The sequence below is a fragment of the Lithobates pipiens genome, unplaced genomic scaffold, assembly GCF_037356315.1.
Source record: "Lithobates pipiens isolate NorthernLeopardFrog02 unplaced genomic scaffold, aLitPip1_a1.2 Scaffold_18, whole genome shotgun sequence".
NCBI classification, from domain to species: Eukaryota; Metazoa; Chordata; class Amphibia; order Anura; family Ranidae; genus Lithobates; species Lithobates pipiens.
Window position 1 is genome coordinate 5,354,350 of NW_027507758.1, and position 16,358 is coordinate 5,370,707.

The following is a 16,358-nucleotide window of genomic DNA, read 5'->3' on the forward strand; positions in this document are numbered from 1 at the left end:
GGAACTTCACGTGTTCTATGTACACTGAAGGGGATAATCTTTCTTCTTTTCTTGAAGATTCTTTATGGACTCACAATTCATAATTATTTTTTATTATTTTTTTCTTTATATGTTTCCCATTCAAGGTTCTTACTTTAACGCAGCTCTGTATTTGATGAAACACCAATGGTGTGGCAGTGTCTTCATGATGTTGTTTGACCCTGCAGAGTTTGACAGGCAAGCAGCTAGGCTGTGTGAAGAGATCGGCAGGCAAGCGGCTGGTTCTTCAGAGATCGCCAGGGAAGCAGCTGGGAAGCGATGCTGGAACGGTCAGGCTGTACAACGTGGAGTGCCAGCTGTCTTGTGCAGTGGTTTTCGGTAGTCATTCTTTGACCCTTATGTAGTGACGTCACTATAACAACCCTCAAAGTACCTACTACTGTACAGTCTGACAGTTCTGGCATCGCTTCCCAGCTGCTTCCCTGATAAACTCTGCAGAACCAGCCACCTAACTGCCGATCTCTGCACACAGCCTAGCTGCTTGCCTGCTGAACCCTGCATGGTCAAACAACATCCTGAAGACACTGGCACACCATTGATACGCCTTTTCAACACCAGATGCATCAAGTTTATTTCTTTTATGGTAGACACTTTATCATAAGGCCTACATTTCAGTGGCGGCTGGTAAAGCTTTAGGATGGGGGAGGCGCCAGATCCTGCCCTTCCTGTTTGACCCATCCCACTTCTAATAAGCCCCACCCCTTATATAATCCACCTCCTTCATTCCCTGTATTCCACTTGCTTAGTGTTAGGAGTATACAGCTCAGCATCACTGGACATAGTATACAGCCCCAGAATCGCAGGACAGAGTATACAGCTCAGTATTACAGATAGAGTATATAGGTCAGCATTACAGATTTACAGATAGGGTATATAGGTCAGCATTACACATTGGGTATATAGGTCAGCATTACAGATTTACAGATAGGGTATATAGCTCAGCATTACAGGTAGGTTATATAGCTCAGCATTACAGATAGGTTATATAGCTCAGCATTAAAGCTGGGGTATATAGGTCAGCATTACAGTTAGGGTATATAGGTCAGCATTACAGTTAGGGTATATAGGTCAGCATTACAGATTTACAGATAGGGTATATAGGTCAGCATTACACATTGGGTATATAGGTCATCATTACAGATAGGGTATGTAGCTCAGCATTGCAGGTAGGTTATATAGCTCAGCATTACAGATAGGGTATATAGCTCAGCATTACAGATAGGTTATATAGCTCAGCATTAAAGCTAGGGTATATAGGTCAGCATTACAGTTAGGGTATATAAGTCAGCATTACAGATTTACAGATAGGGTATATAGGACTTACAGCACTGCTCATTATTCCCCCCCCTGGAGCAGGGATCCCAGCACAGACAGCGCCCCCACGGGCTGTGGTGTCCTCTCCTCCTGTGTCTCCTCCAGTGTGGGCAGCAGGCAGCAGCCACAGCGGAGGTGTCCTCTCCTCCTGCTTCCTCCTCTCTGTGTCTCCTCTTCCGCCAAAGCCCTGGGTACCCAATAGGATCGCCTGTGCTTTGGCCAATCAGGAAACAGGTCTCAGGACTCCTAATTGGCGGAGAGGCACTGTAGTGTGAAAATAGTGAAAATACATTTGCTATGGACACACAATTGGGTGGGATCAGGGCGCACTCTCTGCGCCCCGAGCCCACCCTTTTTTTTTAAGCCAATTAGAGCCTCTGGCTCTAATCACATGCTTCAAAAAAAAACACCCGCGCCCACTCCTGCCAAAGAAATCCATGCACCCAGCATCCTGGATGGGGCCGGGCGCATGGATAGGGGGCGGCAGCAGGGATATGGAGGAGCGGCGCCCTTGCACCCACAATGCACCCACAATGCACACCCACAGGCCGCCACTGCTACATTTAGATGGTTGCTCCCTTTGTTCTCCACTCTCTATCTGTGCATTAGGTTACTCAGGTCTTAAAGGAGCAGCACCATCTTTACCCCTCTCTGACACTTATCCATCCCCCCGCATCCAGGAGCCACAGGCAACGCCGTATTCCATTTGTTTTCCTTTGCTTTTCAGCCACCAGCTTGGTTACACCTCCCCAGGGATTGGCTGCAGCACAATAAATATTCAGGCTGCTTATTTGCCTTACTCAACCTTCTATGTTCCAGAAATCTCGAGAAGGCAGGGGAGAGCAATCAAATCTGCAGCCTGTGAAACCTAGAACAGCCAAAAGAAATCAACAACTTCTCCACTGCTTGCAGAGGAGCCACAGAGACTTAAATTTGCTTTGCAGGCTAGCAACCTATATAGGAGGGCGCTACACCTACACCTAATAGAGGGCATCGTGTTTTTGCTTGCGGCAAGGAGGGGGCAAAGGTGAGGTGTACGGTACATAAACTGTTTTGCCTTTCCCGCATTCCATCTAGAAGCCCTAAACAAAGGCTCTTAGCCTTGGCCCGGAGTTCTACTTTACACTAAATCCAGGTAGCGATCGTCAAAGCTCCGGTATTCATCTGCAATTCTAATGAAGAATTCTCAGCCATATCTGCCAAGGATTCTTCCATTCTACCATTGTTGCTATTTTTTTTTTTCAAACAAAGGTGATCCCTTATCGACCCGGCTCCTCTTTGTGCTCGGCGCGCTCCTTGGAGACTCTCGCCAACCGGCGGGAACTCTTTTGTTCCAGTTTCCACTCGGAGTGCTTAAGCAGGTATGCTAAGAACAGATTAAGCCGGAGAAATATATTTTAGGAGTTCAGCTCAGCTCAGCGCTCCTTTATAACAAAGTTCAGGGAGATAAAACAACGGAGGAATTTAGCCGCGTGCCAGAATCCCGTCCCTTGTCCTCTGCCTGGAAGCCGGAGAGAAAAGAGAAGATTGTGTGTGATAATAACAATACGTAATTCGTGACCCCCCCCTGGGGGTGGGGATGGGGGGGCGCCACGAGGAAAGAAAAAATTTCATAGAAAATATAATACTCAGTACTTCTGTGCGACCTGCGACCCGGGTGATACGTCCAACAAAAACCCCTCCAGAAGAGAAGTCCAGAGTCATGCTTAATCCCTTAATATACGGGTTTTCACATTTCTGATGTGGCCAGCTAAATCCTTTGGGGAAATGAAGAATGTATTTGTTACCTTGTATTTTTTTTTGTATATATATATACAGTGCCTTGCGAAAGTATTCGGCCCCCTTGAACTTTTCAACCTTTTGCCACATTTCAGGCTTCAAACATAAAGATATAAAATTTTATTTTTTTGCAAAGAATCACCAACAAGTGGGACACAATTGTGAAGTGGAACGAAATCTATTGGATTTTTTAAACTTTTTTAGCAAATAAAAAACTGAAAAGTGGTGCGTGCAAAATTATTCAGCCCCTTTACTTTCAGTGCAGCAAACTCACTCCAGAAGTTCAGCGAGGATCTCTGAATGATCCAATGTTGTCCTAAATGACTGATGGTGATAAATAGAATCCACCTGTGTGTAATCAAGTCTCTGTATAAATGCACCTGCTCTGTGATAGTCTCAGGGTTCTGTTGAAAGCGCAGAGAGCATCATGAAGACCAAGGAACACACCAGGCAGGTCCGTAATACTGTTGTGGAGAAGTTTAAAGCCGGATTTGGATACAAAAAGATTTCCCAAGCTTTAAACATCCCAAGGAGCACTGTGCAAGTGATCATTTTGAAATGGAAGGAGTATCAGACCACTGCAAATCTACCAAGACCTGGCCGTCCCTCTAAACTTTCAGCTCAGACAAGGAGAAGACTGATCAGAGATGCAGCCAAGAGGCCCATGATCACTCTGGATGAACTGCAGAGAACTACAGCTGAGGTGGGAGAGTCTGTCCATAGGACAACAATCAGTCGTACACTGCACAAATCTGGCCTATCTGGCAAGAAGAAAGCTATAAAAGATATCCATAAAAAGTCTTGTCTAAAGTTTGCCACAAGCCACCTGGGAGACACAGCAAACATGTGGAAGAAGGTGCTCTGGTCACATGAAACCAAAATCCAACTTTTTGCCCACAATGCAAAACAATATGTTTGGCGTAAAAGCAACACAGCTCATCACCCTCAACACACCATCCCCACTGTCACACATGGTGGTGGCAGCATCATGGTTTGGGCCTGCTTTTCTTCAGCAGGGACAGGGAAGATGGTTAAAATTGAGGGGAAGATGGATGCAGCCAAATACAGGACCATTCTGGATGAAAACCTGTAGTCTGCAAAAGACCTGAAACTGGGACGGAGATTTATCTTCCAACAAGACAATGATCACAAACATACAGCAAAATCTACAAAGGAATGGTTCACAAATAAACGTATCCAGGTGTTAGAATGGCCAAGTCAAAGTCCAGACCTGAATCCAATCGAGAATCTGTGGAAAGAGCTGAAAACTGCTGTTCACAAACGCTCTACATCCTACCTCACTGAGCTCCAGCTGTTTTGCAAGGAAGAATGGGCAAGAGTTTCAGTCTCTCGATGTGCAAAACTGATAGAGACACCCCAAGCGACTTGCAGCTGTAATCGCAGCAAAAGGTGGCTCTACAAAGTATTAACGCAAGGGGGCCGAATCATTTTGCACGCCCCACTTTTCATTTTTTTATTAGTTAAAAAAGTTTCAAAAATCCAATAGATTTCGTTCCACTTCACAATTGTGTCCCACTTGTTGGTGATTCTTCACAAAAAATAAAAATGTTATATCTTTATGTTTGAAGCCTGAAATGTGGCAAAAGGTTGAAAAGTTCAAGGGGGCCGAATACTTTCGCAAGGCACTGTATATATATATATATATATGTATATATATATATATATATATATATATATATATATATATATATATATATACACATATATACATATATACATACATCATTTCAGATGGAGATAAAATAAACCTTTTTTTTTGGCACTGAAATAAAAAAGAGAAGAAACCCTTGCGTGACAGACATAGACACCCAGACTAGGTTTAGCTAAACTCTCTCAATCAACATTGGCGATTTTTAATCCTTACGCTGCTACCATTAGTAAATAGTAGGGGTGCAACGGATCAAAAAACGTATGGATCGGATCGTTCGTCGGATCAGAGTCACGGATCGCATCATTTTTGGATCAGCAAATAATAATTGAATTTGCAAAAACCTGTGAAAATTCCACCACCATATAGTCCCCACTGTAATATCCACAATCTCCCCCACTGTAATATTGACTGAGCATGGCTGGGTACGGCTGGGTATCGCTGAGTATGGCTGGGTATTACAGAGTATTGCAGAGTATGGCTGGGTATGGCAGAGTATTGGCAGGGTATGGCAGAGTATTGGCATGTTATTGCAGAGTATTGGCAGGGTATTGCAGAGTATTGGTAGAGTATTGCAGAGTATTGGCATGTTATTGCAGAGTATTGGCAGGGTATGGCAGAGTATTGGCAGGGTATGGCAGAGTATTGGCAGTGTATTGCAGAGTATTGGCAGTGTATTGCAGAGTATTGGCAGGGTATTTCAGAGTATTGGCAGGGTATTTCAGAGTATTGGCAGGGTATGGCAGAGTATTGGCAGGGTATGGCAGAGTATTGCCAGAGTATTGCAAAGTATTGGCAGGGTATGGCAGAGTATTGGCAGGTTATGGCAGAGTATTGGCAGAGTATTGGCAGGGTATGGAAGAGTATTGGTAGAGTATTGGCAGGGTATGGCAGAGTATTGCAGAGTATTGGCAGGGTATGGCAGAGTATTGGCAGGGTATGGCAGAATATTGGCAGAGTATTGGCAGGGTATGGAAGAGTATTGGCAGAGTATTGGCAGGGTATGGCAGAGTATTGCCAGAGTATTTCAGAGTATTGGCAGGGTATTGCAGAGTATTGGCAGAGTATTGCAGAGTATTTTAGAGTATTGCAGAGAATATTAAAGTGGTTCACCATGTCTGCCCATTTTTATTTTTATTTATTTATTTGTTTTGATTATTTGTTTGTTTATTTGTTTATTTTTTTGTTATTTTTTAAAGTTCTTTGCGTGCTTCCTGGTTTCTTTTAATAATACAAATATTAAAGTGGTTCACCATGTCTGCCCATTTTGTTTTTATTTGTTTTGATTACTTATTTGTTTGTTTATTTATTTTGTTTATTTATCTATTTGTTTTTTGTTCCTTCTTTTTTTATTTTTATTTTTTTAAGTTCTTCACGTGCTCCCTGGTTTCCTTCAATAAAAAATATATATAGTGTGGCACCGTGTCTGCCCATTTTTTTTTATTATTTATTTATTTAGTTTGATTATTTGTTTGTTTATTTATTTGTTTTGTTTGTTTATTTTTTGTTTTTTTTATTTTATTTTTTTAAAGTTCTTCGCGTGCTTCCTGGTTTCTTTCAATAATACAAATATTAAAGTGGTTCACCATGTCTACCCATTTTTAAATTTTTTCATTTTTTTATTTATTTGTTTTGATTATTTATTTGTGATATAGGCTTGATGGACTAAATCACAGATTCCTTCGAAATGCTCACATTTTCTGTTGGAGATGATATACTGGAAGTAGGGATACATGATACCGTTTTTTAAATACTCACTGATACCAACTACTGATACCTACCCAGGGGCGGATCCAAGGGGGGGCAATGGGGCAATTGCCCCCTCCCCCCCTAAAATACTACACTGATATGTCACTTACTCTGCCTCTGCTTGAGTCTCTCACATCAGCGGCGCCAAGAGACTTGTCTATTGTTATTGTGGCTATGCTGGCTGACCAGGAACCCGGAGGAGGTGGGTGGAGCCACTTCCCTACACTCGTTGCTAACGCCTGGGCCGCCTGGCATTAGAGCCACGTGGGACTCGAGTCTCAGAGCCCATGTGACAGGAGCCTCAAACAGGGGAACAGTTGTTGCTGCAGTTTAGAGTTTAGACTAGTTAAAATGTCCAGCGTCCACTGTCAGTGACAGAGCGCCAGCATTCTTCCTTCTCCGCCCCAACTTTTGGCAATCAGACAATCCGCAATGTGTGGCAGGTGATGTGGCAAGTGACAATCCGCAACGTGTGGAAGGTGATGTGGCAAGTGACAATCCGCAACATGTGGCAGGTGATGTGGCAAGTGGACAATCTGCAACGTGTGGCAGGTGATGTGGCGAGTGGACAATCCACAACGTGTGGTGAGTGTTGTGGCAAGTGGACAATCCACAACCTGTGGCAAGTGACAATCTGCAACATGTGGCAAGTGGACAATCCGCAATGTGTGGCAGGTGACATGTCGAGTGGAAAATCCACAACACGTGGCAGGTGACTTGGCAAGTGGACAATCCGCAACATGTGGCAGGTGGACAATCTGCAACTTGTGGCAGGTGACATGGCAAGTGACAATCCACAACATGTGATAAGTGGACAATCCGCAACGTGTGGCAGGTAATAAATGGATGTGCCTAAATTATCCTCATAAATTTGGTATAGAAAACAAGAATAGGGAAGGGGGCCTATTCATGGAACACTCCAACCATGGACTAGCCAAACATCCCAATGGAGTAAAGGACTGTCTTGATACCCAGAAAATATAACAGATATAGTTAAAATGGTTTGTATTTACACAAGAAAAAATATATATAAAATTAAAAACATTTGTTGACACACAACATAGTTACAACACACAATCGTGTATTTTGGATGGTATGATTAGTATCCAAGTTGATCGTTTTTTCAACGTTGATCGTTTTGGGACGAACAGCTAGGGATTTCCCCATGCGGTCTATGGACATTAGGAGGAAGCTCCTAGGGGCGGGCACGCGCCTCTCCAACAGACCTGGACTCCTCCCCCGTTCAGGGGAGGGTCCGGTCTGTTAGCGTCCGATCACGTGGGAATCCCCATGGTGATCGGAGGCTTGCGTGCGCTGCCACACAGTGGCGCATGCGCACATGGAGCGGCGGACCCGGCGGCGTCATAGCTCAGCGCCCGGCGCCGTTCGTTTGAACCCGCCGGGTTGGAGGTTAAAAGGGGAGCCATTATGGCCCCCTGTTAGAGCGGCTCCTCCACCTGGACGTTTGGCGCAGCAGACGGCAGCACAATCAATTCCCCGGGAACTATCTCCTATAGACCTGGCCTCCACTGTGTCTGGCCTATAACTTCTTCTCCATTGGGGGGTCCTAATGTATTATATTTGCCTTACTAGGACCAACATCTTTGGCCAGAACGAAATAAAGTCACTCTTTGCCTCTGGGACTGGGGACTGATGACAGGGGATTAATCCTATGCAATGACTATATCTAGCCGCACCTTTAGGGACCGTCTGTGACTAATGCAGCCACCTCCAACGTGGACCCTACTACGATAATTGCCGATAAGCACATTGGTATGTAAAAAAATGCAATTAAATCTAAAAATATTAACGTTTAAACGGTATAAGAATACACCAAGACTGATGATATTGGTGCTATTTTTCCTTTCCTTTTCTAGCCGGCTCTATTTACATAAACCTCCCGTGTCCGCCCCGAGGGTGGCCAAGCCCAGTAGGTAGGGGCCACCCGTGTTCCAATTTTGGTCCGCAACTTGGTATCCTATAGCGGTGAGCCACTTGCTCTGTAATACTAATACAATGTTTATGATTTAAAATACACTGTATATTATGAACCTTGATATGTGCTCTGTACATTCTATTATCAGTGTTGACGCTATATGTTTAATCGCAAATAGTACCAAGACTTTCCTAGTTGAAAAAACGATCAACTTGGATACTAATCATACCATCCAAAATACACGATTTTGTGTTGTAACTATGTTGTGTGTCAACAAATGTTTTTCATTTTATATATATTTTTTCTTGTTGAAATAAAAAACATTTTAACTATATCTGTTATATTTTCTGGGTATCAAGACAGTCCTTTACTCCATTGGGATATTTGGCTAGTCCATGGTTGGAGTGTTCCATGTATAGGCCCCCTTCCCTATTCTTGTTTTCTATAACGTGTGGCAGGTGACGTGGCGAGTGGAAAATCCGCAACATGTGGCAGGTGACGTGGCAAGTGGACAATCCGCAACATGTGGCAAGTGGACAATCCGCAACGTGTGGCAAGTGGACAATCCGCAACGTGTGGCAGGTGACGTGGCGAGTGGAAAATCCACAACACGTGGCAGGTGACTTGGCAAGTGGACAATCCGCAACGGCAGGTGGACAATCTGCAACTTGTGGCAGGTGACGTGGCAAGTGGACAATCTGCAACATGTGGCAAGTGGACAATCCCCAACGTGTGGCAGATGACATGCTCAGGGCTCCCATTGATTCTGCATTATGGTGAGTTGAACCATTTCATTTTATATTACAATGTAATAATATAAATAATGCTCTTCAATCACCCTGACACCATAACAACCATGGTGCCATGATGATTGAAGCGCCAACACCAGCCATTGCCCTGATAAATTGGCCGAAAAAAAACCCTGTATTTTCTGGCAGTGCCCCTCCCGAGACCAGACTCTGGATCCGCCCCTGTACCTACCGCAACTGTTTTATTTACACTTCATCTGCCAGCAATGGTAAAAAGCATTGGAAAGTTATTTACAAACTAAATCCATTTTTTTTTTTGTGCTTTTTTTTTTTCAATGTAAAACATGTAAATATTATGTTAAAGGTGTAAAAATACTAAAGAGCAAAGCAAAAAAACGTAGTCCCTTGTGGATATCCACGCCCGGGATACAGGAGGCCATCCCGTCGGGCATGGTGGATTATTGGTCCACTAATCTTGACACAACAGCACCAGGCCCCACATGGGACGCCTTTAAGGCGTTTCTGCGTGGGGTCGTATATATATCCCGTATTAAGCATCATAGACTAGCCGGGAGGGCCCAACAAACGACCTGTTTGTTCGGCTGTCCGCTGAACGTCCGAAGAACGAAAGTTCAGCCCAAATTATGCTCAGGGCAGAACGGCTCGCCCATCCCTACTACTGACCAGCTGAGAAGCTCTTGTGTCAAGTTGTTAAACCTGTGTGGCCAGTCCTTTATTTGTGGAGGTGGGCCATAGCCAGCGCAGGACTTACCATTGGGCTTGACTGGGCTCAAGCGATACATAGTCGAGTGTACTCGGCTCAGCTCCGCTCAAAGTCACGCCCAGTCCCGACCTATGATGGACATAACACAGGGACTGGGCATGACTGTGAGACGAGCCGAGTACACTACTCTCGGCTCCGCTCGGGACTGTGAGAGGACCCGAGAGCCACCGAGAGGACCTTAGAGCCGCTGAGAGGACCCGAGAGCCGCCGAGATACATAGTCGAGTGTACTCGGCTCAGCTCCGCTCAAAGTCACACCCAGTCCCGACCTATGATGGACATAACACAGGGACTGGGCATGACTGTGGGACAAGCCGAGTACACTACTCTCGGCTCCGCTCGGGACTGTGAGAGGACCCGAGAGCCACCGAGAGGACCTGAGAGCGGCTAAGAGGACCCGAGAGCCACCGAGATACACAGGAATCTGTATCTCGGCGGCGCCATTTTTAAACTTCAAGACTGCAATGACAAGGCTGCAAATGACACCGACAAGGCTGCAGATGGATGCTGACAAGGCTGTATTGATGGGCATTTAAACTTTTTCTCCTTAAACTTCCCTCCTAAAAGTTTTTTTCTTAAAATTCCTGCCTAGACTTTTGCTGTGCGTGTTATACACCGATAACTACGATAATGTATAGAATTTAGAAATATAAAGCGTAGGGAGAGGTAACCAACCTCAAGGGACTTTTAACGGTATCAGGCATTACATGTAATGAAGAGAATCACATAGTAATCACTCAAAAAGAGTTTTGAATAGAAAAAGATTCTTAGAAATTTATTATACAAAAAAATAACAGATTTTGCTAAAACAACACTGACAATACAGATACAAATCCATACAGTACATAGAGATCTTGAAGAATCATTTGCGAACTCAGTCAATGTAATATGGTGCTCAACATGTTTCACTCATAGGTGAGTTTCTTCAGGAGCTTTGAATATCATTGACAAGTATAATACTGCATGGATAAACACATAAAGAAAATTAGTTGAATATAAAGTGCATGTTCCAGTAATCACAATAAAGTTTTCAAAAAGAAACCAACAGGTAAATATGATTACTACAAAATAAAAAAATATCAAAAATCATACGATAATGTATAGAAGGTAGGTGCCCGAAAGTGACTCAAGCCCAGGTGCCCCCACCACCCTAAGTCCTGCCCTGGCCATAGCTCAGAGAATGTGAGTAGCCCCAGGTAGGTCATGTCTTGGTGAATTTCCCAGGACAACCCCTAGACTCATAAGTGAGCTTTACACAACGGTATTGCCGAGTTGACCAATGCTTGACCAAAAATCAAGTGTAGATGCCGCCGAAGACTTCCATTTAAGCAGTATGGCCTTGCGGGGCGTAAAATACTAATCACCCTATCTCATATAGCGTTCTTCCTATTGCTCTGGACATGGCTAATAGGTGGACCAGGCCAAGTACACGAACATCCACCGTCAATGGTACGAAGCTCGGGGTACACTTTCTAATACACTACATAGCATCCTTCCAAAAGAAATCCACTTTCTTAAAGGTCATTCCCTCCCATTCACATAACGTTGCCCGACCTTACTTACTAACTTACACAATAGAATAGACATTTTAGTTATTCATTTTTTTTCCTCTCCGGAGGACAGCGGATTATATGACTTTGAGAATGGTTGCCTCTCATGCGTATTAATATCTTTTATAAAAAAAAAAAAAAAAATGAACGTGGAGCTTAAAATGAAAATCCGAGGAATTAATAATTGATTTATGAGGACCTTAAAGTGAATTCTGAAGTTCCCAGTGTGATTAAGTATATTAAATTTTCACAGGTATTTGAAACCAATATTAAATACTGGCGGGATGCTGTTACAGGCTGTTATTGTCAAGAATAATAAGGTCAGTCAATTCAAGCGGCTTCGAAACTTTGCTGCAAAGATAAAGATTCAAGGCGGAACTCCAAAGCGGATTATTTGGATGGCGCGGGAAAGGGTTAGAACTGCAGTCGGATTTGCATTGCTGTGTTTGTGATAGAAGCCCGCTATGTATTGGAACTAGAAGACTATTGCATGCAGTGGCGGCCCGTCCATTCCGGGGCAGGGGGGGGGCACAGGGGCGCCACCCCCCCTAATCCATACGTCCAACCCCTAATCTACATGCAGGGGGGCGGCTCCCCTGTGCCGCCCCTAATCCATACGTCCAACCCCTAATCTACATGCAGGGCGCCGGACACATGGATTCCAATGGGTTTGTTTTTTTCTGAAAGCACGTGATTGGAGCCTGCGGCTCTAATTGGCTTCAAAAAAAGGGTGGGCTTGTGACAATATTGAATTAATATTCGCTCTTGTCTTCCTGATTCTTCTCCTGGCGAATCAGGAAGCTGGTCCCGATTGGCCTGAGAGGAGAAGCGACCGCATTGGCTGCAGAGGAGGAGGAGACGCAGGGAAAGCCGCCATGAAGGCGCCAAGGAAGAGGAGACGCAGGAAGGATCTGAAGCTGGCCGCGACGTGGTGGGGGGACGGGCGAGCGAGTGACGGGGGGGATGGGGGGACCAACCAACTAAATGACCGACCGAGGAGAGGGTGGTAGTGGGGGGTTTGTTTGCCCCCCCCCCGTCCCCAAAATGGGGCACCAGCCGCCACTGACTGTATGCTCATAATTTAGAGCAAAGAATCACTAACGACATGGGCATTGGCTCGCACACGCAGAATGGAACATGCATACAACAGCAGCGAAAACCAGACAAATTTGGATGTTGTAAAATTCTATCCCGATTTCACAAATTCGAATTTGGACTTTCCGTCTTATTTTTGATGATTTAACACCACAAGACTTTTGGGTTAAAGGGACCAAAAGTTCTTTCTGCCATATATCAGATTTTTGTATTTCCTGAGCACCCTCAGCTTCACCGCCAGTCCCACCAAGTCCCAATTAGACATGTGCAATTTGTTTAGTTCCGAATTCGTTTTTTTTTTTTTTTTTTAACGAATTTCGACAAATTTGTTAATTCGGTAATATTCGTGAAATTCGAAAGTCTGAAAATTTGTAAATTCGTACATTTGCACATTCGTAAATTCGTACATTCATAAATTCGTACATTTGTACATTCATAATTTAGTAAATTATTAAATTACTAAATTTGGAAATTCGGAAATCTGAAATAATAATTAACTAATAATAACTTAACTGTTACTAACTATTAAATTATAGGTATTGGAATTTCCTTTCAAATTTGGCTGTTAGTGAAGGTAACAAATACAAACTTATCCGAAGTTACGAATTATCCGAAATAATAAATACCGTATCCAAGCGAATGGAACGTAATGAATTAATAATAATGAATAACAATAATAACAATAAAAACTTTTTATTATTATTATTTATTATTCATTTGTTCCGTTCCGTTTGTTTAGATGCGGCATTCATTATTTCGGATCATTCGTAACTTCGGATAAATTCGTATTCATTACGTTCACTAACAGCCAAATCCGAAAGGAAATTACAATACATATAATTTAATAGTTACTATTTCAGAGGTTCTAATTTTTGGGTTTTCGGATTTTCGAATTTCCAAATTTCAGAATTTTCTAATTTTACGAATGTATGAATGTACGAATTTACGATTATACAAATTTTCTAATTTACGACTGTAGAAATTGACAAATTTCCAAATTTTCTCATTTACGAAGGTATGAATGTACAAATTTACCATATATACAAATTTTCTAATTTACGAATTTAAGCATTCACTAGACTTGTGCAATTCGTTTCGTAACAAATCGAAATTCGGACAAATTTTGCATCTTTCGGACATTCGGATGTATCCGAATGTCCGAATAAAAAAAATAACGAATAACAACGAATACGAAAGAAATATAACGAATGAATTTGAATTAATTCGAATGAATTCGGTAATTCTTTAAAGATCTAATGAAACAAAGGGTCAGCTCAAAGTAAATCTTATAGTCCAATAGATATGGGCAATATGTCAAGTACTTTTCTGCAGCAGAGAATGACATTTTGCGACCCGACTTTGGGGCCACATATCTCGGGGTCACTTATAGCTAAAAACCCCAAATTTGGTATACAAACACAATAGTACAATCACTACAACATATCCAAATTTGGAGTCTCTAGCACCAAGTGACCCCGAGATACATGGCCCTAAATTCGGGTCACAAAATATTTTCGAATGTGGTTGAAATAATGTCGAATCATGTTGAAATCATTTCGAATCCGGTAGAAATATTTTCGAATTTGGTTGAAATATTTTCGAATGTGGACGATTTTTCGAATTCGGTAGAAAACGAAACGAAATCCCAAAACGAATTGAAGGAAGTTAACGAATATAACTAAACGAAATTAATGAATTAACGAAGTAAAACGAAACTAAACAAATTTTTTCCTTTTGCACATGTCTAGAATTCACTAATGTACGAATGTGCGAATGTACTAATTGCGATCATAAGGAATGACCCGAAAATAAAGAAAATAAAAACGAAGGAAACTAAAACGAACAAATTTTTGGGCAGTGCACATGTCTAGTACCAATCATCTTCGTATCACTTGTAATCAGGTGTTAGTGACTTACGCCATGTACGTTTGTAGCCAAGAGAGCAGTAGGCCATCCGAGTCTAGGCCAAGAGAAAGACTCCACTTGAGGACCCGCTGTGGGGAGACTCATGCAAAGGAATATGGGACATTCAGAGTTCGGGTTTGTGGCACTAATGTGTTCTGTACTACTAACAGGGAAATGTGAAGCTGAGAAGCTCTTGTGCAGGGAAGGGGATGATAAATATATCATTTACTGGCCCCTTCCTTTTTTGAATGAACACAGTGAGCGATTTTGTACCAATCCCTCACTGTGTTCATACCCAACGAAAGCATAGTAAGCTGTGTTTACTAGGCTTCCGTTTATGAATGAACAGGAAGGCTGTGCAGAGCACACAAACACGCATGAGCATCTGAGCTTTGAATACTTCATATTCCCATTGCACACGTTCTTGGTATAAGCTCTCAAGGTTTGGGTGCTGCAGCAACAACCAGCTGGATATTGATATAAGTCACAACGTAGATATTTGCCAGCACACCAAGGATGGGCACAAAGTGGCGTCCGAACGGGTAGTTTATTGCATGATCACAACACAAGAAAGGTGCAACGTTTCAGGGTCACGCAGGACCCCTTTGTCAGGCATGTGATCACCGGCGTAAGTACAAAAACGTCGCATCTTTCTTGTGTTGTGATCGTGCAATAAACTACCCGTTTGGACGCCACTTTGTGCCGATCCTTGGTGTGCTGGCAAATATCTACGTTGAGCTTTTAGGTGCACACCTTAATGCAATAGGCTGCAGACGCCTATGGATTCAACCAGTGGCACCCTGTCCATAGGGGGCAAATGGGGCGCCCCCCCCCCCCCAAGGCTTTTACAAAAGAAAGAAATGTAAAACTGCCCCTTTAAAAAAAAAAAATGCAAAAAAGGTCCAAAACCACCTCAATACCGGGCACTTTCGCCCCCCTTCCTTCCCAGACCAATTTGCAGGTTTCAGCGCTCTCTCGCACTTTCAATGAAAATTGCGCGGTCGTGCTACGCTGTACCCAAAATAAAAGTTTCACATTTTGATCACACAAATAGAGCTTTCTTTTGGTGGTATTTATTCACGACAAATTTCTGAATTTTCTCATTTACGAAGGTATGAATATACAAATTTACCAATATACAAATTTTCTAATTTACGAATTTAGGAATTCACTAGGCTTGTGCAATTCGTTAAGTAACGAATCGAAATTCGGCCGAATTTTGCATCTTTCGGACATTCGGATGCATCCAAATGTCCGAATAAAAAAATAACGAATAACAACGAATACGAAAGAAATATATCGAATGAATTTGAATTAATTCGAATGAATTCGTTAATTCTTTAAAGATCTAATGAAACAAAAGGTCAGCTCAAAGTAAATCTAAGGCCACGTACACACGAGCGGACTGTATGGCCTACTTAGTCCGTCATACAATCCGACGGACAGTCCGTCAGACTTTCGAATGAACGGACTTGACCACACACGGATGCACAAACAGTCCGTCGAAAGCTTGCGCGATGACGTGTACAGCACGTACGACGGGACTAGAAATAGGAAGTCCAATACACAGCAATGCAACCTTCCGCCGTGTAAATCCTTTCTGAGCATGCGCCATACTTAGTCCGTCGAACTAGCCTACTCACGAGCGGACTGTCCGCTGAAACCAAAGTACGACGGACAGAATTACGGAAATTCCGAAATACTTAGTACGCCAGACTGCACGCTGAAAAAGTCCGCTGAAGCCCACACACGAGCGGACTGTCCGCTGAAATGTGTTTCGACGGACTAAG